Genomic DNA, 24,998 nt, shown 5'->3' with positions numbered 1-24,998 from the left:
AGAGAAAGATTTTTAAAACCACCATCATAAAGATGCTCAAACAACTAAAGGAAGACACGGAAAAAGTCAAGAAAATGAAGAACAAAGAGAAAACCTGAAAAGAAATGAAAAAGAAATTCTGGAGCTGAAAGTAAGATAACTGAAATGAAAAATCATTAGAAGGATTCAAAGGCAGATTTCAGCAGGCAGAAGCAAAACATCAGTGAACTTGAAGATAGAGTAATGAAACTAATGGAGTCTGAGAAACAGAAAGGAAAAAAGTTTGAAGAAAAGCAAACAGAGCTTAAGAGACCTTTTAGAAACCCAATGCATTGTGGGAATGCCAGAAGAAAAAAGAGAGGCAGAGAGAATATTTGAAAAACTAGCAGCAGCTGAAAACTTCTCGAATTTGATGAAAGACATGACTATAAATATCCAAGATGCTTAATGAACTCCAAGTGGGATGAAATCAGAGACTCACACTGAGATGCATTATAATTAAACTTTAAGAAGACAAAGAGAGAATCTTGAAAACAGCAATAGAAGCAACTCCTCACATACAAGGAATCTTCTGTAAGATTATAAGCAGATTTCTCATCATAAACTTGGGAGCCCAGAAAGCAGGGGGCTAATATCCTATGTCCAGCAAAACTGTCCTTCAAAAGTGACAGAGAAGAGGTTGGAAGATGGCAGCAGAGTAAAAGGAAGCTAGGCTCACCTCATCCCATGAATACAGCTAGATCACTATGGAATTATCCTAGATAGCCCAGCAATCAACCAGAAGACTGGTAGAACAAAGCCCACTACTAAAGGTAGAGAAGAGGCCACAGCAAAGAAGGTAGGAAGTTGCAGAGATGCAGTTTGGGAGAGAAACGGATCTTGGCTGCTACAATGGGGAGGAAACTATGGTTGCAGAGAAGGACAAGAGACAAATTAGCACACAGGGGAGCACGTGGCAAAAATGATTCCACATGGCAATCATCTTGGAAAGCAAGAGGACCTAAATTTCTTGAGTTCTTGCAACCAGCAGGACTTAAAGCCCGGAGTGTTAAAGGTCAGTGTGCTTGGCTCTGGGAAAGCCTAGAGGACACTGGGGCTGCTCTGGAGAAAACAGGGCAAACAGCCTGTGTACACACAGCACAGACACAGATGTGAAGAGTGCCTGTGGCACACAGTGGGGAGGTTAGTTGCTCATCTTGGAGCATGTCCCAGAGAGGCAGAGTTCACAAAAAGAGACCTCTCCCGGGAACAAAGGAACTAGCCAGCACCTTTTCCCTCCTCCTCTCCTCAGCATAAACACAGAGCCACCTGTGGGAACTGCTACCTAATTTGCTTACACCAAACCCTGCTCCCCACCCTCACCCCACCCCCCCCATGCTCCAGCAGAACCACCTTCCCCATCACACTTGCCTCAGTTCCAGTGATTCTCACCCCTCCCCCAGAAGACCTGCCCAAACCCTTGCCAATGACCATCTCCTGACCAGAGAGCTTCGTGAGGCCTCAGTTCTGGTGGCAGCAGTAATGGGTCTCATTTTTCAAACAGACCAGAGCACATCTAGTTAAAATGTGCCACCAAACATTGCCCAAACAAGCAAAGAAAGCCCCTGCAGACAACTGGCCTGAAGGATAAAGAAGCCAGGACACAACAGCAGAGTGTCTGTAGCACACATTGGAGACATTCTAGAAGCCCCAGGCCCTGGAGAACAGGGCACTATGGGACCTCTTCTTTATGAAACCCTTACCCTCAGGAACAGGAGACACAGCTGACTTTCGTAACATAGAGATACAGGCACAGAAGCTTAGAAAAAATGAGAAGACAGGGTAATATGTCCTAAATGAAAGAGGACAAGGCCATGGCTGGAGATCTAAGCAAAACGGATATAAGTAACATGCCTGATGGAGAATTTAAAGCAATGATCACAAGGGTACTCAATGGACGTGAGAAAAGAGTGGAGGACATCAGTGAGACCATTAACACAGAGGTAAAGAATGACATAGCAGAGATAAAGAGCTCGATAAACAAAATGAAAAACACCCTTGATGGAATAAAGAGCAGGCTGGAAGAAGCAGAGGAACGAATTAATGACCTAGCAGACAGAGTAATGGGAAGTAATCAAGCTGAACAACAGAGAGAAAAAAGAATTATGCAAAATGAGAATAGACACAGGGAACTCAGTGACTCCATTAAACATAATAATATTCATATTGTAGGAGTTCCAGAAAAAGAGAGAAAAGGGGCAGAGAATTTATTTGAAGAAATAATAGTTGAAAACTCCCCTAATCTGGGGAAGGAAATAGATACGCAGATGCAGGAGGCACAGAGAGCTCCCAAAAAGGACAGATCTACACCAAGACTTACTGTAATTCAGATGCAAAATATAGTGATAAAGAAAAAAATTTTTAAAGCAGCAAAACAAAAGAATACAGTTATGTACAAAGAAAACCACATAAGGCTATCAGTGGAATTTTCAGCAGAAATTTTTGAACAAGGTCATGATCTCAGGGTCCTGGAATCCAGCCATGCGTTGGGCTCCCTGCTCAGTGGGGACTCTTCTTCCTCTCCCTATGCTTCTCCCCTCACTCATGCTCTCTCTCTTTTTCCCTCTCTCTCTCTCTCTGAAATAAATAAATAAAATCTTAAAAAAAAAAAAAACTTTCTGGGCAAAAAATAAAAATAAAGACAAACAAGCAAATAAATAAATAAAACGAAACTTCCTGAGCCAAAAGGATGGGCATAATATACTCAGAGTGCTGAATGGGAAAAATCTGTAATCAAGAACACTCTATCCAGCAAGGCTGTCATTCAGAAGAGAAGGAGAGATCAAGAGTTTCCCAGACAAACAAAAGTTAAAGGAGTTCATGACCACTATACCAGCCCTGCAAGAAATAGTAAAGGGAACTCTTTGAGTGGAAAGGAAAGAACAAAAATGATAGTTTGAAAGTAGTAAACACAAAAGCAGTAAAAATATTTCTGTAAAAATCAGCCAAGGAATTTACAAATTAAAGGATATAAAATAGGACACCATATACCTAAAATGTGGGGACAAAAGAAGCAAAGAATGGGTTCAAACTTAAATAACCATCAACTTCATACACACTGCTATACACAGAAGATGTTTTTTAATGGTAACCACAAATTTTAAAAAACACTAGTATGCAAAGAATAAAAAGAAAAAAATCCAATTATGGCACTAAGAAAACCAGCAAACCATGAAAGAGAGAAGACAAAAAAGGATCAGAGAAAATCTTCAAAAGCAACTACAAAACAGGCAATAAAATCCCAATAAATACATTAAAAATGACTTTGATTGTAAATGAATACTCCAATCAGAAGACACAGGGTGACAGGATGGATTAAAAAAAAAGACCCATGTGTAAGCTGCCTAAAAGAGACTCATTTCAGACCTAAACACACCTGCAGATCAAAAGTGAGGGGATGTCAAAAGAAACCGGAGTAGCAATACTTATATCAGACAAAATAGACTGTAGAACAAAAACTAAAACAAGAGACGAAGAAGGACACTACATGATAAAAGGGACAATCCAACAAGAAGATATAACAATTGTAAATATTTATGCACCCAACATGGGAGCACCCAAATTCATAAAACAGTTAATTACAAACATAAGGGAACTAATCGATAATATTACAAAGATAGTAGGGGACTTTAACACCTCATTTACATCAGTGGACTGATCATCGAAACAGAAAATCAACAAAAAAACAATGGCTTTGAACGACACATTGGAACAGATTAATTTAACAGATACATTCAGAACATCCCATTCTAAAACAGCAGAATATACATTCTATTCAAGTGCACACAGAACATTCTCCAGAATAGATCACATATTAGGCCACAAAACAGGCCTCAGTAAATTCAAAAAGATCAAAGTCATACCATGCATCTTTACTGACCACAGTGCCATGAAACTAGAAGTCAACCACAAGAAAAAATTTGGAAAGAGCACAAATACATGGAGGTTAAGCAACATACAACTAGGGGCACCTGGTTGGCTCAGTAGGTTAAGCATCTGCCTTTGGCTTGGGTCATGATCCTGGAATAGAGCCCCATGGCAGGCTCCCCACACACTGGGGAGTCTGCTTCTCCCTCTCCTCTGCCATTCCCCCTTGCTCATGCCGCGTGCTCTCTCATGCTGTCTCCCTCTCTCACATAAATAAATAAAATCTTTTTTAGAAAAGTAACATATGGGGCACCTGGGTGGCTCAGTCGTTAAGCACCTTTGGCTCAGGGCGTGATCCCGGCGTTCTGGGATCGAGCCCCACATCGGGTTCCTCTGCTGGGAGCCTGCTTCTTCCTCTCCCACTCCCCCTGCTTGTGTTCCCTCTCTCGCTGGCTGTCTCTCTGTGTCAAATAAATAAAATCTTAAAAAAAAAAAGAAAGAAAGAAAGAAAGAAAGAAAGAAAGAAAGAAAGAAAGAAAGAAAAGAAAAGTAACATAAAACTAAACAATGAATGGGCCAACGAATAAATCAAAAAGTACATGGAAACAAATGAAAATGAAAACACAACAGTTCAAAACCCTTGGGAATGCAGCAAATGCAGCTCTAAGAGGGAAGTACATAGCAGTACAGGCCTACATCAAGAAGCAAGAAAAATCTCAAACAATCTAACCTTACAACTAAAGGAGCTAGCAAAAGAACAGCAAACAAAACCTAAAACCAGCAGAAGGAAGTAAATAATAAAGATCAGAGCAGAAATTAATGATATAGAAACAAACAACAAACAAAAACAATAGAACAGGGGCGCCTGGGTGGCTCAATTGTTAAGCGTCTGCCTTTGGCTCAGGGCGTGATCCCGGAGTTCTGGGAGTTCTGGGGCCCCGAGCCCCGCATCAGGCTCCTCTGCTGGGAGCCTGCTTCTTCCTCTCCCACTCCCCCTGCTTGTGTTCCCTCTCTCACTGGCTGTCTCTATCTCTGTCAAATAAATAAATAAAATCTTTAAAAAAAAAAAAAACAATAGAACAGATGGGCAATGAAACCAGGAGCTGGTTCTTTGGGGGCAGGGGGAATCAATAAAATTGATAAGCCTCTAGCCAAATTTATCAAGAAAAAAGGGGAAAAACTCAAATAAATAAAATCACAAATGAGAGAGAAGAAATAACAAACACCACAGAAATACAAATAATTGTAAGAAAATATTATGAAAAACTATATGCCAAAAAATTGGACAACCTAGAAGAAATGGATAAATTTCTAGAAACATATAAGCTACCAAACTGAAACAGGAAGAAATAGAAAATTTGAATAGACTGATTACCAGCAAAGAAATTGAATCAGTAATCAAAACACTCCCAACAAACAAAAGTCCAGGACCAGATGCCTTCACATGAAGGCAAATTCCAGCAAACATTTAAAGAAGAGTTAACACCTATTCCTCTCAAACTATTCCAAAAAATAGAAAAGGAAGGAAAACTTCCAAATTCATTCTATAAGGCCAGCATTATCCAGATACCAAAACCAGACAAAGACACCACAGAGAGAGAGAACTACAGGCTAATATCTCTGACGAACATAGATGCAAAATCCTCAACAAAATACTAGCAAACTGAATCTAACAACACATTAAAAAAATCATTCACCACAATCAAGTGGAATTTATTCCTGGGTTGCAAGGGTGGTTCAATATTTGCAATCAATCAATGTGACACATCAATCAAAGAAAGGAGAAGAATCATATGATTATTTCAATAGACATAAAAAGGCATTTGACAAAGTACAACATCCACTCATGATAAAAACCCTCAACAAAGTAAGATTAGAGAGAACATACCTCAACATAATAAAGGCCATTAATGAAAAACTCATCATCATCCTCAATGGGGAAAAGCTGAGAACCTTTCCCCCAAGGTCAGGAACAAGACAAGGATGTCCATTCTCACCAATTTCATTCAACATTTTATTCAACTGGAAGTCTTAGCCACAGCTATAAGATAACAAAAAAATAAAAGGCATTCAAATCAATAAGAAAGAAGTAAAACCTTCATTCTTTATAGATGACATGATACTATATATAGAAAACCTGAAAGACACCACCAAAACACTCTCAGAACTGATAAATTCTGTAAAATCACAGGACACAAAATCAACCTACAGAAATCTGTTGCATTTCTATACACCAATAATGAAATAGCAGAAAGTGACATTAAGAAAATAATCCCATTTACAATTGCAACAAAAATAATATGATATCTAGAAATAAACCTCACTAAAAAGGTTAAAGACCTGCACTCTGAAAACTATAAAACACTGAAGGAAGAAATTGAATACTATGCAAAGAAATGGAAAGACATTCCATGTCCATGGATTGGAAGAAAAAATATTGTTAAAATGTCTCTACTACCCAAACCAATCTACACATTTTTTCATCCAAATTATTTTATTCTTATTTATAATGATTTTCTCAATTTTTAACTGAAATTAAAATGCTTTTATTTACAAAATGAGAATAATTTGTCTCTAATACAGAAAGTATTCATTTTCCTAACTGAAATGAAGATGAGTAAATAAGTCTTATTTAGGTTCATAGAAAGTTTTTAACTCCATAAAACTTATAGGGGAAAATGGCCATATTTGAAAATGGCCACAGGGATCAAAATAGGATACAGAAGGGTAATGAGCAATCATAGAACATACCAGAGGGTATATATAGTCAATCTCACTGGAACCTGTAGAGTCACATTCTTACATACTGATTTATATCTCATATTGTTCCATTGGCAGATATCCTTATTCTTCAAAGCCAAGGAGATGCTACTTTTGAGTGAGCCCAGCATTTCAAAATTGGAAACTCTTGGTCACAATACATCAAGAAATCAGGGTTCTTGACCACAATAAAGGTTTTTCCTTCTTTACTTTGTGGCCAATGATAGCAGTAGTGCACAGGCGAAAAGGCTTGGAAATGATGCACTGTGAATCTTGTCTGGCATAAATTAGAACTTTAGATTACTTGGAGAAATAATTGGGAGCTTCTATATTAAAATTCTCCGAAACCATCACTGCCTCTGTTATGTTTGCCTCTCGAAATGAAGCCAACTCATATGGATTCACAGAAAGTCCTGTCAGGATGTACTGTTTAGTCAAGAGGCAGCAAGTCTAGAAGTCCTCAGTATTTTCTCCAAATTTCACTTTTACTAAAAGGTCGCTATGGGAACCATCTTTTAAAACTTCTTGCCTCAGAATAATTTCAGATCAAATGGCCCTTGTGCCAGGATCAGTGGAGGTGGCAGTGAAGACTGTGGTCGGTGTGTTGGTAAGCCCAGCCACGTCCCAGAGGAGCAGCTGGGCCACCACCTGGATGTCTATAGCCCTGGCATCTGGGAAACTGGAGAACGTGCTCCTGAGAGGAGGGCACGGGGAAGAAAGGCGGATAGAGGAGCCTGTGCACAAGTCGTGCTGCCATGGAATTAGTGACCACCACAGAAGACTCAGTGACACCTCCCTGAGGTCCTGCCATTCCTGGCTTCCTCCGGCTCTGGCCCCTGAAAGTTCCAGTGTTGAGGGAGGCAGCAGACCCAGGATCCTTGTTCACTCCCTCCATGCCCCATGCACTCTATACATTGAATGCAATCCCTATCAAACTACCAAGAGCATTTTTCACAGAACTAGAACAATCCTAACATTTGTATGGAACCACAAAAGATATCAAATAACCAAAGCAATCTTGAAAAAGAAAAGCAAAGCTGGAGACATCACAATTACAGACTTCGAGTTATAATACAAAGCTGTAGTGATCAAAACAGTATGGTACCAGCACAAAAATAGACACACAGATACAGAACTGAATAGACAATCCAGGAATAAACCCACAATTATATGGTCAATTAATCTCTGACAAAGCAGGAAAGAACATCCAATGGGGGGGGGGGGGGAAGGGGCCTNGGAAGAGTCTCTTCATCAAATGGTATTGGGAAAACTGGATAGCAATGTGCAAAAGAATGCAACTGGACCACTTTCTTACACCATACACAAAAATAAATTCAGAAGGGTTAAACGCCTAAATGTGAGACCTGAAACCATAAAAATCCTAGAAGAGAGCACAGGCAGTAATTTCTCTGACATCAGCGGTAGCAACATTTTTCTAGATAGGTTCCCTGAGTCAAGGGAAACAAAACCAAAAATAAACTATTGGGACTGCATCAATACGGAAAGCTTCTGCACAGCAAAGGAAACAATCAACAAAACTAAAAGGCAACCTATGCAATGGGAGAAGATATTTGCAAAGGACACATCTGATAAAGGGTTAGTATCAAAACATAAAAAAGAACTTATCAAACTCAACACCCCCCCCAAATGATAATCCTATTAAAAATGAGCAGAAGAGTTGGGCAGACATTTCTCCAAGAAAGACATACAGAAGGCCAACAGACACAGGAAAAGATGCTCAGCATCACTCATCACCAGGGAAATGCAAATCAAAACACAATGAGATATCACCTCCTACCTGTCAGAATGGTCAAAATAAAAAACACAGGAAATAACAAGCATTGACAGGATGTGGAAAGAAAGGAACCCTCTTACACTATCGGTGGGAATGCAAACTGGTAAAGCCACTGTGGAAAACAGTATGGAGGTTCCTCAAAAAATTAAAAATTGAACTACCATATGGTCGAGTAATTCCACTAATGGGTACTTATCCAAAGAATATGAAAACACAAATTTAAAAAGATATATACACCCCTACGTTTACTGCAGAATTATTTACAATAGCCAAATTAGGGAAGGAGCCCAAGTGTCCACTAATAGATGAATGGATAAAGAAGATGTGATATGGGGCACCTGGCTGGCTCAGTTGGTAGGGCATGCAACTCTTGATTTCAGAGTCATGAGTTCAAGCCACATGTTGGGGGTAGAATTTACTTACAAAAAGAAGTGGGGTGTGGGGGGGTGGGTATGTGTGTGTGACAGAATATTATGCAACCATAAAAAGAATGAAATCTTGTCATTTGCAAAAACATGGATGGTATGATGCTAAGTGAAAGAAGTCAGTCAGAGAAAGACAAATACCATATGATCTCACTCATCTGTGGAATTTAAGAAACAAATGAACAAAGAAAAACAACAAACCAAAAAAACAGACTCTGGGGTGCCTGCATGGCTCAGACAGTTGAGCATCTGACTCTTGATTTTGGCTCAGTTCATGATCTCAGGGTTGTGAAATCAAGCACCATGCTGGGCTCCATGCTGAGCGTGGAGTCTTATTGAAATTCTCTCTCTCCCTCTCCTTCTGTCCCTCTCCCTGCTCGCTATCTCTCTCTTTCTCTAAATAAAATAAATAAAATCTTTTTTAAAAATTATCTTTAAACAACAAAAACCAGACTGTAGAGAACAAACTGACCGTTACCAGAGGGGAGGTGGGGGGGGGGGTTAGATAGGTGATGGAGATAAAGAATGCAGGTGTTGGGATGAGCACTGAGTAATGTATAGAATTGTTGAATCACTATACTGTACACCTGAAACTAACATAACACTGTATATTAAGTATACTGGAATTAAAATTAAAATTAAAAAAAAAAACTCCAATGAGATACCACCTCACACCAATTCCTACATTTTGGCTACTATCAAGAAAAAACAAAACAAAACAAAACAGAAAATAACAAGCATTGGTGAGAGTGTGGAGAAATTAAAACCATTCTGCATTCTTGATGGAAATAAAAAATGGCACAAACGCTGTGGAAACCAGAATGGAGGTGCCTCAAAAAATTAATAATAGAATGACCCTATGACCCAGCAGTTCTATTTGTAGATATATACCAAAAAGAATTGAAAGCAGGATCTCAAAAATATACTGGTACATTCCTGTTCATAACAGTGCTATTCACAACAACTAAAATGTGGAAGCAAGCCAAGTGTCCACTTGAAGGACAAATAGATAAGCAAAATGTGATATAATCCAAACAATGGAATTGTATTCAGCTTTAAAAATGAAGAACTTTCTGATATATCTACAACATGGATAACTTGAGGACATTATGCTAAGCAAGATAAAACAATCACAAGAAGACAAATACTGGGACGCCTGGGTGGCTCAGCTGGTTAAGCATCTGCCCTCGGCTCAGGTCATAATCTCAGGGTCCTGGGATCGAGTTCCGAATTGGGCTCCTTGCTCAGCAGGGAGCCTGCTTCTCCCTCTGCCCGCAGCTCCCCCTGCTTGTGCTCTCTGTCTCTCTCTCTCTGACAAATAAATAAAGTCTTTTTTTAAAAAGGAGGAAAAAGACAAATATTGACTGATTCCACTTATATGAGGTATCTAGATTAGTCAAAATCACAGAGACAGAACTAAGAATGGTGGTTGTCGGGGAAAAGGGGGGTTATTTTTTAATGGGTATAGAGTTTCAGTTTTACAAGATTTTCATCTTGTCATAGAGATGGATGGTGGGGATGGTAGCACAACATTATGAATGTATTTAAGGCCAGTGAACTGTACAATTAAAACGGTTAAGGTGGTAAATTTTGTCATGTGTATTTTACCACAATAAAAAAAAAACTTGAAAAAAATATCTTTATGATCCCTCTTTTTCTCTTAATTCCCACTACTGTTACTTAAGTCTGGCCAAGGGTCAACAACAGACCAACCACAGGCTGAATCCAGGCCAGAGACACGTTTTTTTTTTTTTCTTTAATTAGTTGCCAATATAAAAACTGGGAGTCTCCAGATACCATTTTCCACTTAGGAGAACCAAGCTTATTTGGAGAAATGACAGTTCCAAGTTTGGGCAGGAAATTTTAAAAGATAAGCAGGGACATCTTGTCATACAAGATAGGGAAGAAGTTACCAACTTCTTTAACTTTGGGTTGTGCCAAATGACTCAGGGGCCAACTTGCAGAGGCTCATATGTATAAAATGTGAGATGATTTTATCATCAACAAGAAGAACCACAATATATAAAAAACCATCAAATATATTTAAATCTTTGAGTTCATAATCATAATTAAAACAATTGATAACCAGGGAAGATGCTTGGGAATTAGCTCATTATTTTGAAAATGCATAAGTAAAGAGAAAGAGTCAAGCGTTCTTCCTGCCATCCCTAAACAAAGTACACTGCTAAGTAACCAAATAAGGGATAAGGGAAAGTTTCTCTTTACAGGAGTATTCTAGCTAATAAGTAAAGAGGTTGTTACGTGCACACATACACTACATACATAGATAATTGATATAATAGAAAATTGCTATTCTGCAACCTCAAAAAACTCGTTGAACCGGATATTCAATATGAATGGATGCTAATATTATAGAAAAAAGAGACATCACATTACAGGTCTCCTGGCGTATGAAAGACCACAATGACATGTAGTAGGTTTGCCCAAAAAAGCTGAGCTGAAATTTGATCAAGCTTCTATATCTGACTACCAGTTGACAAAAAATACAGACGAAAGGTGAAAATATTAAATGATACTTTAAGGATGCAATCAGAAAAATCCAGGCTCTGGAAAATTTTACAGAACAAACATCCCAGTTTCTTCAATACATGAAAAAAATGCAAGACGCCCATGGAGGATTATCTCCTAATACTCAATAGCACTGGGGTTTAAAGCACAGACGTCAAGCAACAGAGTATCTTAGAGACAAGTGCTGCCTTTGCCATTTATCAGCCATTTGCATGGAGAAATTAATTTAACCTCTTTAAGTTTAGGCTTCTTTATCTATAAAATGGTAATACTAACAGCAAGTATCTCATAGAGTTGGGAGGATTGAGATAATGGACAAAAAACATTTAGCTCATTGCCTAACTTATGGTACATGCACAATAAGTTATTTTTATAATCTTCATCATTAAAGAATGTGTGCTGAATGATTAAGTGAATGAGTAGAATTATTCGGCTAAAAACACTGAATATGAACTATTTTTAGCGGATAATGTTGGCCATGTCATTGACTCAATATCTACTGGGCACTGGAGCTGGTGCAGAAGGTACAAAAATGAGTAAGATGTGACCTCTACACTTGGACTTCTGCCTTTTCAGAAAGAAATCCTCCATGTCTTAACCCCAAGGAATACTAACTAATGAGGATGTCAAGGCCCCTCTAACAGTCTGCTGAGAAGAACTTTCAGAATAGAGGACTATCATTCTTTCCTACAGAACCTGATCGAGGGGTGAGTAATGCTCATTGTCAGGATTGTCCTCTGCAATATTGAAACACTTCAGAACTATTAACATTCTTTTTTTTTTTTTTTTTTTTTTTTTTTTTTTTTTTAAAATTTTTTTTTTTTTTTNCGACAGAGATAGAGACAGCCAGCGAGAGAGGGAACACAAACAGGGGGAGTGGGAGAGAAAGAAGCAGGCTCATAGCAGAGGAGCCTGACGTGGGGCTCGATCCCATAACGCCGGGATCACGCCCTGAGCCGAAGGCAGACGCTTTAACCGCTGAGCCACCCAGGCGCCCCCAGAACTATTAACATTCTTAACAGACCTTGGCTGCTTTCATCTGGCTCTTTTCTGCTCTTGTCACTCCCACCTGTTCCTCCTTTCTGTCCTCAAGGTTTCCTTCTGCTGCATACACTGCCTAAGGATCGAAAGACAGACCCTGCCATCAGTATGACTCGGACAGAAGAAAATAAGCAAACAGAATGTTGCCAGAATGTTAAAAGAACAAGTACTTCCTCTTTAGAGAAGAGACAACTGACCTACTTAAAAGCTGAGATCCGAATGACTAATGCAGTACAGACAGTTCCCACCTTATAAACACTCAACTTACAAATGACCCAGACACACATTACTGTCCTGCCCCAGCCCCAACCCAAGAAGCTGCTGTTATCATGGGCCACTAGGTCCAGGAAGAGGAAAAAATGAAGATTTTATGCAATCAGGGGATTCAAAATAAAACGGAAAAATTGAGACAAGAATAGCTTGCTTTCCCAACCATATCTCAAGTTTATTCACTTAACTGTTTTACTGCCTAAAATTCTATATTATAGAGAGTCATGATTAGCAAGCAGGGCTTTTTCAGAAGACAACTACTTCTAATGGGAGTTTTTGCAATCCTCCATTACTTTCAGTAATTTTTCACTAATGATATGAGTGATTCTTAATGTCAGTTTTTTTTTTAATGTCAGTATTTTTAAGCAGACAGGAAGATTGCCCTGATTTCGTCAACCACATTAGGTAGTCGGCACCGTAGGCACAGCCCCCTGAGCAAGCGACAGTCCTTATAAGTCTAATTCACAGCCACCACATGTAGGAAAACCAACCACCATTTGTACATGTAATACAACAGGAAAGGAACCCCCTGGAGTTCTTATTTGGGGGGGGGGTCTCTAAGATGGATGACGAAGACTGAGATGGTCCACAGCAAAGCCTACCCCCTGGAGGAAAGCCAACCAAAGTAAGAGAGGCCAACAGACAAAGAGAAGCTGATCTGAAAAATGTATAAGGAAACAGACACAGAGAAAAAGAAAGAGAAGGTGGGGAAAAAATTCTGCTGAAGTCGTTTGAACTCCTAGAAATTATGGACTTCCTAGTTACAGTCTTAAAGTGCTTAATATACTCTGAACGGTGTTTTTTGTCCCTTATAAACAAAAGCCCCAGAAGAGCTTCATTCTCAGACCCACTGGTTTACTTTCTGGCTTGTCTCTCCCTGACCACTCCGCAGGCATCCACCTGGTTCCCTAGAGTAGTGACCTCTCTCCTCAGGGGCTTGTCTTCCAAAGGCAGTTCCAAAAGTGACTGGCCAGTTCCCCAGGTCAGCTTCTCTCCCTGGAGCTAGCCTACAAAGGGGGAATGCCATACTTCTAGGTGCAACATCCTTTCCTAATTATGTGATCCAGGCCCTCATTTTCCTGCTGTGTTGTTGGATGCACCTTGAACAGTACTAAATAGAATCCCAAATACTTCTCAACAGCTTTTGAAAACAGTGGAGATACACCGTGAGGGTCCCCAGAGCTGGTTTGCAAATATTTGCGTCGGTAGAATAAGTGAAATTGGACAGTCGGTTACTATGGGTAACCAATGGGCACTTGTTTATTTCATTTCAGGTTTGAGCTAAGGTTTTTGCCAACTTTATTTCAATGTAGTTTGTGTAGTCATTTCCCAAAAATTACATGACCTTCTAGGATCTTTTTAGATTTTTTAACATTTTATTACAAGGGGGGAAGAAACTTAAAAAAAAAAAAAAAGGAAAAGACAGAGAGGGACCATATTTAATTCTACCTTTCTTAAAAAAATTTTTTTTAAAATTTATTCATTTGAGAGAGCATGCAAGGAAGCACAAGCACAAGCAAGGGGGAGGGAGGAGGGACAGAGGGAGAGGGAGACACAAACTCCCTGCTGAGCAGGAAGCTGCACAGGGACGGGGTTCAATCCCAGGACCCTGAGATCATGACCTGAGCTGAAGGCAGACACTTAACCAACTGAGCCATCCAAATGCCCTTAATTCTACCTTTCCTTTCTTTCTTTCTTTTTTTTTCTAAGATTTTATTTATTTATTTGTTTGACAGAGAGAGTGAGAGAGCACAAGCTGGGGGGAGCAGCAAAGGGAGAAGAAGACTCCCCGCTGAGCAGGGAGCCTGATGCGGGGCTTGATCCCAGGACCCTAGGATCATGACCTGAGCCAAAGGCAGACACTTAACCAACTGAGCCACCCAGGCGCCCCATAATTCTACCTTTCTAAAATAAGTATTTCCGGGGCACCTGGGTGGCTCAGCCGTTAAGTGTCTGCCTTTGGCTCAGGTCATGATCCCAGTGTTCTGGCATCGGGCTCCCTGCTCAGCAGGAAGCCTGCTTCTCCCTCTCCCACTCCCCTCTCACTATCTCTCTGTCAAATAAATAAAATCCTTAAATAAAATAAAATATTTCCTTCCAGTTTGCACCTAATGTATTTTTTTTTTAATTTTAAAAGTCAGAAAAAGTCAGTTGTTTTTTCTTATAATTTCTAAAGCTCTGCCATAGATTTCTAACAGTTGCTGATGGTCACCTGCTACACGAGCTCCCAGCAGCCGGCAAACAATCCGGCCATGAGCAGACGAGGCCAGAGAGGTACACTGGGGTTGCTTCGCCTTGCTGCTGGTACTGATAACTTCCTGCTTCAGTCTGTCTACAACGATCTTGCCTTCTAAGCCTTCTAAGCCCCAGATCTTGATGCTGGGGCCCATGGCAGCATAGAGCCCGAATCGGTTAGGACTGAAGCCCAGGGCACTGAGGATGTCCCCACCACCTAGAATATAAAGATGCTTGCCTTTGTGGAGGTCCCACAGCATGGCCTGGCCCTCCTTCCCTCCGGAAGCACAGAGGGATCCATCTGGAGACACAGTCACAGTGTTCGAGTAGCCTGTGTGAACAACGTGATTGGTCTTCAGCTTGTAGTTTGCCTCATTCCATACACTGACCAGCTTTTCCCAGCCACAGGCGACGATGATGGGATTGCTGCTATTGGATAAGAAGCAGACACAAGACACCCACTCCGAAGGGCTCTCATCCTGGACAGTATATTTGCATACACCCAGAGTATTCTGCTGCTTGATGGTTTTATCTATGGGGCCAGAGATAATTTGCAGGGTTGTCAGAGGAGAACACCCCACTCAGCACATCCTTGGTATGGCCTTCAAATCTGCGTGTGGTGGTACCCGTTGTGAGATCCCAAAGCAGAAGGGCTCCCTCACAGGAGTCTGTGAGGGCAAACTGGCCACTGAGGAGATGACCCTGAGAAGCATGCGGTGGATGCCCTAGTTAGTCTCCTCCCTGGTCAGCTTCTATGTAATGATGGTCTTATCTCAAGAGGCAGACAGTATCATGTCCAGGAACTGGGGAATGGTGGGAATCTGCGACAACCAGCCATTGTGGTCCTTGAGGGTACCACAAAGTGTCATCTGCTCAGTCATGGCAGTGGCGAGAGTGGCTGTCCCCACAGTGATAAGGATGGAACTGGATGGCTCAGAGGGACTAGCACGATGGCAGCTCGACCACAGCCCTACTGAGGAATAAAGAGCTGCATCTGATATATTTCTATTTTTCCACATGTAGAATCCCAGTGATATAACTGTCTGCTTTTTCACTTATATTAAAAAATAAAAGCTTTGGGTGCCTGGGTGGCTCAGTTGGTTAAGTGTCTGCCTTCGGCTCAGGTCATGATCTCAGGGTCCTGGGATGGAGGCCCACATTGGGCTCCCTGCTCTGCGGGGATCCTGCTTCTCTGCCCCTCCCCTGGCTCGTTCTTTCTCTCCCTTTCTCTCTCTCTCAAATAAATAAATGAAATCTTTTTTAAAAAAATAAAAATAAATAAAAATAAAGGCTTTTCTCCATGCCTGGACTTCATAAATGTAATTTAATAGCTATATATGTAATATAATGTAACTGTAAACAGAAATATAATTTAATAATTCCATCTATTCCAATAGGTATATAATTTACATGATATTCATAATTTATATTATCTAGTCACTAGACATTTTAATTTTTTCCCCAACGGAAAGAGGGATTATTGGGTCAAAAATCTATGAACAGTTCTTGCTGTGTATTATGTAAAATCCATTCTCAAAAGAATTATTCCAAGTCACTCCACCAGCCAGCCACGGGTGTACATGTATGGATGTTTCATTTAACATGCAAAAGATACTGTCTTTGGAACTGTCTTCTATTTCTCTTTTTCTTGTATAATAGGTATCACATGTTACCTTAGTGGACATCATATAAATTAAAATCTGAATTTCAGAAGGATTAAGTAAGACTTAAGAACGGAGACAAAAAATGAAAGCATGCAAGTATGCAATTTTTCTATTTTTAAATCGTTTGAAAGTTAGCACTATTAATGTATACTTTTCATAATTCTTTTCCCTGTTTTAGACACCATAACGTACAGAGAAGAATGTAATCTTGCATGGGCATGCTATCCTACCAGGCAAGACTCTGGTTTCACAGAGCATTAAAACAAAGATGCAGATCTGTCATTTCATACTCCACCAAAAAACAGGTATACCTTGTGAGGGAAAGAACTGTAAGGAAAAGAAGATAAGAATCAGAGGAGGGAAAACCTAGAGATTTCATTTGAGAGGATTTCACAAAGAAGAGGGGTTAAAACTGATGAACCAATACCATTCACCAACAGCCCATGCTTTTCTGACACTTGATGCATCTACCTTCCTTGTTCCAGGGTCTGAATCTTTCTTTAAGACAAGTATCCAAGCTGTAAATCTACAGGGAGCTTTACTTAGGAAGCAGTAACAGGCTGATGTTGGGCTACGTGGCCCTTGATGAGGACTCGGGAACAATCTTTAACTCTGGAATTCTGCCAAGAATGAGGCACAGCTCTGGGCTAGACTTAGGACAATGAAGACCGAAATGACTGACACATTTAAACAGTTCTGGTGAGACTGCAGAGACTAGCAGCCCTAAAATAGATTGCATGCAAACTTGATAGACTGTTTTCAACTCCTTGCTTACCAGAGAAACATATGTAGTCTTCATAAAAGCACATAGCAGGTTATATGATGATTATGTTCCAAATGCCATACGCTAAACTTTTGGATTTATACAATTCACCCATAGGCTTTTAAGTATATATAACAGCAAAAAAAAAAAAAAAAAAAAAAAAAAAGCAGGTCAGAAAAAAGACTATTTCTAAGAAAACCCAAATCATTCTACAATTATTCTTCAAGAGTACTGAGGGTAATTTATGTGAGTTGCTTAGCGCATTCAACCCTTCATTCATTCAGCAAATTTTTACTGAGTACCTATTAGGCGATAGAAATTCAGTGATGAATAAAGGTCCTTGCCCTCTGGGAACAGACATTTTCAAAGGTGCAACAAGAGAGGGCAGACAAATAAATGCGATGCCTCTAATGAATTCAATTAATAAACATAATTTATGTAACAAAATTGCGTTAAGTCCTCGAAGTTCACATAAAGAACTTAAGTGGAGGATGACAAAGTTGAGGAGGTGGGAAGAGCCTAAACGAGATGGCCCTTTGCACTTTCCAGCACCTACCGTTTCCAAGATCTATGCGCGTCCTTCCTTCTTCCTCTGGCCCACACCAGTTCACCGAGGTGGCAATGCCCCCACCCCGCATGCACACAGCCACGCACACGCACTCCTCTTTTCTGAAGCCAGGCTTGGCTCCAGTATTATGAGACTAGAAAACGCTGCTTTAAAGAAACTGCAGGCAATAGGCACTCCCAGCTGCCCAAAATCGTACTTGGTTATTGAAGCTGCAGCTTGGTGGGTTGTTTTTTTTTTTTTCCAATCACCACTTTAATTTCTCGTAGCACATTAACCAAGAAACCACTGAACAAAGAGCATTTGAGAAAAAAAGTACCTTACTTTAAACACAGAGAGAGAAAAACCTGGGGGTAGGAGAGGAGGGTCGGCACTCACCAAGCACCGGTCGCAATCGGTTCACTACTAGTTCGGACACCGTGGAATCGACTCTCCCGAGGTTAGAAGTAATCTAACTCTAGTCCTCAGGTCAGTCCTCACCAACTCAAAATAAATTAGATAAACCCTATCTGGGAACTTGTACCTGAAGGCTGCTTTCTGCAAGTCTCTCAGAGAAGGTTCAAGAAGCGCAGCAATGGGTGGGGCGCCTGGGTGGCACAGCAGTTAAGCATCTGCCTTCGGCTCAGGGCGCGATCCCGTCGTTATGGGATCGAGCCCCACGTCAGGCTCCTCCGCTATGAGCCTGCTTCTTCCTCTCCCACTCCCCCTGCTTGTGTTCCCTCTCTCGCTGGCTGTCTCTGTCTCTGTAATAAATAAATAAAATCTTAAAAAAAAAAAAAAAAAAGAAGCCCAGCAATGGGGATCCCACCAACTGCGTACATCTCACTGGGCTAGGAGGGGGAGGAGGAGGGACAACTCCCAGGCTTTGACTCCCACACACTCCCACTTTTGTGCTTGACTAAGAGCGAGGGCAGGCATATGTTGGTGTCTAGGATGGCCTTCTTGTCTTACATGAAAACCAAGAGTCACGTTGTAGTTCTGTTAAATCTGCCCCAAGGCACAGGTCTTAATTTTTTATTTTGGCAAAACTTCAGTTAGAATGAAGTCACAGAAAAGCGCTCAAAGGTGCCATAGACTCTTGCTGGCTCTTTCTGGCCACAGCTTCAAGAGATATGCATCAGGTCTCCTGAACTGGACTCACTTGGGATAGTTTAACCTTAAAGAGGAAGCAAATGAATAACAGGTTTAGTTTTTGTTATTAAGTAATACGCAGTCACCAAGAAAGAACTGCAGTTCAATTTAATCCCATTAATTACCTGGAGGTCTTGTTAAAAGTTAAGATTTATCCAAAACCCTCAGAGGTACTTATACGGTCTGGTAAATCCATTGATATAAAGATGCGAAAACCATGCCTTCACTCAAAGAAATAAATGCCAAAGTGTGATAGTTGGGGCTTTGGCGCTTAGTGGGAGTGTTAGGGACAGCCCCTGACCTCACACCTGGACGGGTTTTTTATTCAATCTGTATGAGCTCAGCGCTGCTGGTTGATAGTGCTGATTACGCAGCTGTCACGATGCAAACCCTTGGTCATTTGTAGGCTATGTACACAACCCAAGTTGGTTTATAGACAACAAAAAGACAAAAAATCCATTTATATCAGTGGGATAAAGATGTAATTAAGAAGATTTTTTACATCTGTCCTTCCCAAGCACAGCGGCCGCCTCAGCAGTGCCTGGCTTGGAGTTGCCAGAAGATCTGCTGCTTGTGTCTTGGGCCACATGGGTGGGTGTTAAGGAGCCCATAGGGTACGATGCTCATTTCCTGCATTCTAGGCAAACAGCAGGTGCACTGCCTTCTGACTGTCTTGACAGGCAAAACCACCACAAATCCCAAAATTTGGTGGGCAATGTAAATCCATGAGAAGAGTGGAAGGGCACTGAAGGAGGAATAAGCACTTCCTATATGATGATAATGTGATGATGATAACACTCTAATGGTGGAGTATTTGAGATTATTAAATAAATACAGTTAACTCTAGCTCCTAATTCACATATAACGGTCATATCAAGAGCCATGTAGTGTCTTTATCAGGTAAAGATTTTACCTCTCTCTCATTCCAGTTGAGCAAGGAGGTTGCGTGGCATAAACGTAGTCCCCGTAGAAAAGAGGATGAAGGAGAAAGCCTGTCCTGATCAGTACCTGGAAATCAAGGGTAAGAGTGAGGAGGGGAAGTAAGCTATTTGACATGTGAACTGACTGGTGTGGATGCAAAGGATTATTATATAGGTTTGAATGAAAAGCCAAAATCAAAGGAGTTTTTGACACACTCTCCATCTGGAATCTTGGAATGAGACCTGCATGCCAAGGACTCTGCCAACCTCTGGCAAGGGGTTCAGATGGATGGGTTGAGGGAAAGTAGAAGAAAAGACAGTGTTCCTTGTTCCCTTCAGTGTGTGCCCGGTGTGCAAAGAATCCAGAAAGATGGGACACCTGGGTGGCTCAGTCAGTTAAGCATCTGCCTTCCGCTCGGGTCATGATCTCAGAGTCCTGGGATCGAGTCCTGTGTCCGACTTCCTCTGCCCCTTCCCTCTGTTTGTGCTCTCTCTCTCAAATAAATAAATAAAATCTTTTTTTTTTTTTTTTAAAGAGCGCGAGGAGTACCTTTTGTTCTAATGTTTGGTCTTTGACCCCATACTTAACACAGAGCTCCTAAATCCCTTGGAATTTTCTGGGTGAACCTTTTTTGTTCTAATGAGGTGACTCTTGTTGGGCTCTTGAATGGGTAGCTGGTCACCAGAAAGACTAAGTCATGATAAGAAGCTTGGAATTTTAAGTCCCATCCCCCTTTCTCCAGAGAGAGGAAAAGGGCTGAAAATGGAGTTAATGATCCAACATGTCTACCTGAGGAAACCTCCATAAAAATCCCAAAAGCGTGGGGTGTGAAGAGCTTCCAAGATGATAAGTACACAGAGGTGCTGGAGGGGTGGGTGGGCAGAGAGGGCACAGAAACTCCATGTTCCTTCCCTCATACCTGGTCCCACACATGCATCTCCTTCATCTGGATGTCCACCTGCATCCTTTATCATATCATTTTATAATAAACTGGTAAACAGTAAGTGAACTGTTCTCCTGAGCTTGCAGGTGGCATGTGAGGTAGGGTCGGGACAGTTGTGGGGTTGAGCTTTTAGCCTGTAAGATCTGATGCTACCTCCAGATGGATAGCGCCCCAACTAGTTAAATTACAGCACATCCAGGTGGTGTTGCAGAGAACTGCTTGGTGAAGGAAAACTCCCATAGGTGTTGTGAGTGAGGCAGCGCCCTGGGAGGAAAAGAGAAGCACAGGAGGAAGACAAGTTTTCTTTATACCATCTTTGGAGAAAATATGATAAGGAAAGGGGCAATAGCTCCATTATGAAGACAGAGTTTTGACTGGCTAAATACTTCCTTGGAAGTCTTTTAAAACCAGTAGAAGGTAAAGTGGTTTCTTTCACACCCCAAAGCAGCCCTCTGCTATCTAGCAGTGGGTTATGAGAAAGGTCTCTTACAGGAAGTAGAGAAGCTGCATTTTCCTTGAACATCTAGGTGGACTGTATAAATCACTGTATAGTAAGTACTATTATTACCCCCCTTTTACAGGTGAGGAAATTGAGGCATAGAAATATTAAGTAACTTTCTCCAAGTCAGTGATGGGGTGAGGATTTGAACGCAAGCACTGAAGATATAGAACCCACACTCTTAACCCCATACTGTGTGTTCTCAAAACCTTCCTGTTGTGTGGCATACATTTCAAAGAGCTTCGCACATAGCTCGCCATTAATCCGACCAAGAACAATTTTGAAATTATACTGTTTGATGACAAAAGAGCTCATGTATATAAATTGTGTGTATATTCTTATCTAGAGAGAATTATCTGTCATGATATTCACCAGGAGATTGAGAATTGTTGACCCTGGGTAGTAGAATTTGAGATGATTTTTAAATTTTTCTTCATTCTTTCCTGTTCAGTTAAAAATTTTATAAGATTATTGCTTCACTTTATAAGTAGAAAAATACAGTGAGGTTTGTATTAATCAGGAGAGAACTGGCTTCACTACAATAATAAATCTCAAAATCTCAGTGGCTTAACACATGCAATTTTCTTTTCTGCTGCAGATCTGGCAGCTTCCTTTCAAATCATAACTCAGCAATTGAATCTGCTTCTATATTATAGTTCCACCACTTCAACCCTTGGTTCCTAGGGTCATAGAGGTAAGGGATAAAGGAGAATGAAGAATTTACACCTGTTATTAAATGCCTCCATTGGCCCAGAACCAATCACATGACCCCACTTAAACTATAAGGGGTGGGCATGTAGTCTACCATGTGCCCCCGAGGGAAAGAACCTGACATAGGCCAATGCAAGTAATCTCTTTTATAATGTGATTTCCATGTGAAGAGCTTAATAAAAGAGCAAGGCCTCCAGAGTCAGTCTGCCTGGGTTCGTATCCCAGCTTAGGCATTTAGTGACTATGTGACTTTGAGCAAGTTATTCAACCTCATTGTGCCTATTTCCTCATCTGTCCAATGAGGAAAATAATACTGCTGTGCATGTCAGATGAAGTCGTATGTTGACATGCAGAGTAGATTGTTCACAGAGATGACTAACACAACCCTTCCTATCCTTGTATGCCTGGCCATTTGCAGTGTGATTTTTCCTCTCCCCCATAAAAGCAGAGAGTTTATCACCCTACCCTTGGATCTGGGTTCTACCTGTAATTGGCTTTGATCGATAGAATGTCATGGAAGTGATATGTGGGATTTCTCAGCCTCGAAGTCAATGAGCCTTGCAGCTTCTGCTCTTAGTTCTTGGAATTCTGCCCTGAAACCTCCATGTGAAGAAGCCTGGCCTGGCTAATGGAGGATAAGAGGTCACTGAAGGAGAGACGAGCTGTCCTAGTGGAGGGCCCTTATACCAACCGGCTAACAGCTCCCACCAATTGCCAGACATATGAGAGGGGACACGTTAGGCTATCAGAGCCGCCAGATAATTTGCAGCCACACGCATAACCACAGGTAAGAAAAGAAGAAAAACCATTCAGCTGAGTCCAGCCCAAATTGCTGACTCACAGAATCATGAGTAAATAAAATGGTTGTTGTTTTAAGCTCCCAAGTTTAGCACAGTGTCTGTCTCAGCTTCATCACATTGCTTAACACAGTTCCTGGCACATAATAAGTACTTAATAAATGTCAAGAAGTGTTATCACTTCTTCGTCTAATTGAAAGCTCATCATATTTATAGAAGGCAGCAGAGATTTCTAATCTTATTTCATAGGTGAGGAAATGAAGGCTCAGAAGTGGTAAATAGTTTGTCCGATATCACAGAATCCCTAAGGAGTCAACTGAGCATTTAAGACTTGACCTTGTAAATCCTTCAAGGCCTATTCTCCACAAATAAATCCTTTTATGAATAGGAATAGGAACCACAGTGGAATATCTGCTCCTACAATTTTTAAATTACTAGTTTCCCAGCAAACTGCATAACCATGCTCCCAGTGCCCAAGTATTTCTTTCTTTCTTTTTTTTAGGATTTTATTTATTTATTTGAGAGAGAGAGAGCACAAGCCAGGGAGGTGAGAGGCAGAGGGAGAAGCAAACTCCCCACTGAGCAGGGAGCCCAATGAGGGGCTCGATCCCAAGACCCTGGGACCATGACCTCAGCCGAACGCAGACGCTTAACTGACTGAGCCACCCAGGCGCCCCCAAGTATTTCTTGTTAATGACCTCTAGTACCTGCAGCTTCAGGTTGAACTTCAGAGAAAAAGAAGTAATTTGTTTTAATGGCAAAGAACCTGGTTTTTTTGGAGAAGACTTAAAAAAGATGATCTCTTTGAAATCACAAATGAGATTTGCAGAGTATCCATCAGCGGTGATCAAAATTCCCTGAGAATGAGTTCTACCACTTTCGTGATAGACCCCACTGACCTGTCAGTCACAAGTATCTACAAGTTCCAAAATCCGCTAGTTCCCCACCAATTCCTGCAAGCATATTTGGTCATGTAAGCATCTCCGTGATTTTTAAAGGTTCTTGCTCTCTTCCAGGTAAAGGATGAGTTCTATTCCATTGAGCCAACAGAGATCTATCTCTTCTGCATGTAAATATTTCTAATCCTCCTTCTCTGCCAAAGTAGACCTGCAAATACAGCTAATTCATCTCTTCCTTTCATTCCCTTATAAACAATTCATCAGGAAGTCCTGTGGACTTTACCTTCCAACACTATCCCAAGTACAATACTCCTCGCCATCTCTGCTATTACAGTCCCTAGACTAAGATATCACTGTCTTTAACTTGAACTAGTGGTAGCCTCTAACTGGTTGCCCAGCTTCCCCTCTCTCTAGAACAGAACTTTTTGCAATGATGGAAATGTTCTATGCCTACACTTCCAATATGGCTGCCGCTAACTACATGTAGCTATTTGAAATGTGTCTGGTGTAACCTGGGAACGAAATTTTAGTTAATTTTAATTGATTTAAATTTGAATAGTCACATGAGGCTAGTGGTTACCATATTGGACAACACAGATAAAGGGCATTATGTAATTTGCTTTATACTTCTTCAGAGAACTTTCTCTAGCCATCAACCCTAAATCCTATTCTATTCAAAACATTATAAATCATACATTTATAGTATTTATCATAAACTGAAACTATCTCACATGTGTATTTATTTCTATGTATTTTTTTCTAGTTTTGATTGTGTTCTCCATCAGAAGAAAAGGCCACTAAATCCAAAGACTTGGCTTATTTATCACCATCCTAGTGTCTTGATGTATCAGGGAATCTGGGCCCTTGAGGTGAGAGCCCAATGGCAATACCAGTGGCTCAGTGTTTCTTTGACTATTACACTTTGAGGGTATTACATGTTGTTTTTCCCATGACTTAGCACTTACTGAGTGCAAGCAGCACGTCCTAAAAGAGAATGAACCAGGCCCTGGTGGTTGGGCTTAGACTTACTCTGGGAAGGTATGACAGCTGTGGAAATCATTTAGCCTTTCTTTATCTTTCTCCGTAAGATTCTGACCGTTTCTTCTTACTAGGGGCCAAAGAAATAACCTCTGGTGAGAATGAAATCATGAAGAGTCCTGACATC

This window comes from Ailuropoda melanoleuca, chromosome 6 (genome assembly GCF_002007445.2).
Source record: "Ailuropoda melanoleuca isolate Jingjing chromosome 6, ASM200744v2, whole genome shotgun sequence".
NCBI lineage: Eukaryota > Metazoa > Chordata > Mammalia > Carnivora > Ursidae > Ailuropoda > Ailuropoda melanoleuca.
The sequence above is the reverse complement of the archived record's forward strand: the minus strand, read 5'-3'. Positions refer to the sequence as shown.